We start from the raw sequence: 2,540 nt of genomic DNA on the forward strand, positions 1-2,540 counted from the left end.
GAGGGGAAGAGGGGGAAATCCCTTTTAGTTTTGCGATTAGACTGCCAGGCTTTGAAAAAGGCTTAAAAACAAAGTCATGCTCAGCCTTTTGTAGGAGAGATCCAGATGTTATGTAGATGTTTTGTTTGCGTGTTCGTTTTGAGCGGATCCGGCGGTGAGCGCTGTATTTACGTGTGTAGGTTGCTGGACTTTGCCGTATATCGACGTTGCGCTTGTGGAATGTATGCTGAAGTATTAGCTCGGTAATGCCTTCTAATGGTAGTGCTAATTACAGTGGGGTTATTTAGCAAATTAAGTGAGATGATGCACCCCCCACCCTTGAGCACCAAATGAACTTTTCCAAACACACACGCACACACACACACGCACGCACACACACGCGTTAATTTTGGTGTGTTTCTCTCGCCCAATCGCTTTGCTGGAGCTAAACCATGCCTTACCTCAGAACAGTCAATTACCAAAGCTACCCAGGATCATCAATCATGGGGGAAGCGTGAAGTTTAGGGGAGGAGCGATGGTCAAACTATCGATTGCTGCAGTTTTGTCCTCCCCAACCCCCACCGTCGTTCACGGTCCCCTGCACATAAAATCTAAAACAGACTATCCCGTTAATAGTGGGATTTATCAATGATTATGTACCCAGTTGTGAATGTGGCCTCATACATAGATGGCTTTTAAAAATACACGTCAGGGGAAAAAAAATAAATTTGTTCAGATAGGTTTTGTTTGGGTTTGTTCTGCTTTTCGTCACGATGACGATGGTTTTAAGGTTTTGAGGTTTTGTTTCGGGGTTTGTCTCTTTTTTTTTTTTTCCTTTTTCTTTAAGAAAATGACTCAAAGGGTAGTTATAGATATTTGGCCTGATTTTAATAGGCGCAGGGAATGAGCTCCAGAGGTCAATAAACCCCTCCAAAATGATGAATGATTGAGTACCTGTGATGATGATAGTGATTACCGGAGCAATTAAACAGTTTGATTAAATGAGCCATCATAACAATGATGTCTGCGGGAAATCAGCCCTCACATATAAAGAAAGATAGTGTGGAGGGCTGACAAACGCCAGTGGGCATTCCTGCGTGTTCCGATAGCGCCGAGCCCTGCGGAGCAAGGCTGTATTTACAAATATGGGGGGAATATGGAGAAAAGTCCCTCTCCTACTTTTTAGCCAGAGTTGCACCCTGCTTAAAACCCGCCAGAAGCCGGAGAGCAGACCCGTTTTTTTTTTCCCTAGAGGATCTCCTCCAAGATTAAAGCTAGTCCTAAGAGCAACCGAATTGCTGTGACTGACTTTCACGGGACTGTAAAGAGAGGTGAGTAAAAAAGCCCTTAGTATGTAGATCTCTTTCAAGCAGTGGTTAAGTCGATTCATTTCGCAGGGAAAAAGCCAGTCTTCTTGTGCAGTATTTTATACTCTGTCGTATAAATCGGTAACGTAATTCAAGATATTCATGGTAATGAATGCTTGGCTAATCCTTTGGGTGCGCGGAGACCTACAGAGCAGTAGGTTATGCAAATCCTTTCCTACTTTTACAGCTGTAGTTTTCTAACAGATTTTTAAAGAGATCCAGTCATCAGTGAACGCTATTTGGTGTGTCGTCCGTGTCGCCCCCCCTCCCACCCCCCCACCCCCCCCGCCCCAAAGATGCCAGATTTCTAAACTTGCATGGAATCACTTGATTGTGATACAGACCATACAACCTGGTTAGAGGACGTGGTTTAAATATTTGTACCTTCCAAACTTGTTTTTTAACCGAGGCAGTGCAAACTCGGAGCCTTGCCTCTGGAGATGTACATTTCAAATAGTTTCGGTATCACCAAAGAAGAGGTCTTTCCTCATAACGTGGCCGTGCAAAAGTAATCTAGCTCCATTGAAAGCTATTTGTTCAGACCTCAAGCTGTGGGAGAAGTTCATCAGTTTTCTTCACAAAAATAAGTTTTTAAATTACTTGGCTCCCATAAGAAGAAAGCGCTTCATTGTTTATTATATAGTTTTAGAACCGATTTTTTTTTCATAATTCAGTATTTCAGAGAAGTCCCTGTAGATCTCTGTTCTCTTGACTAAGAAAATGTTAAAAAGCAATCTAAAAGCAAAGCTGCAAAAAAAGCAGCCAAAGATTTTTGCAATGTTCAATGCTGCTCCTTTCGCTTGTTCCCTTTTTTTTTCTTCTTCTACCCTCCCCCCGCCGCCCCAACTAATTAACCCCCTGCGTTGGCTCGCCCTGCTGTGTATCTATGTAATCTGGCACAGGGACCAACTTTTAAAAATTATGTAAACTTGATAGAAAGTGAAAATTCATATGGTAAATGAAGGGCTTTCATGTTCCCTCAGTGTCTTTTTTTTTTTCCCCGTGAAAAGAGTTGAAGCCTTTTTCCTCTTCACTATCCCAGTGGATTAAAGCACACAGAGAACATGGTTTATAAAGCGCTACAGTTTAGCCATTAAAAAGGGATCTCAATTTAGCGCCCTTAAGTGAAAGTACTCAGCTATTAACAAAGATGCTGTTGGGAACTCGTAGGAAAATGCGATACGTACGAGCAGG

Source organism: Gallinula chloropus (assembly GCF_964237585.1).
Source record: "Gallinula chloropus genome assembly, chromosome: 4".
Lineage (NCBI taxonomy): Eukaryota > Metazoa > Chordata > Aves > Gruiformes > Rallidae > Gallinula > Gallinula chloropus.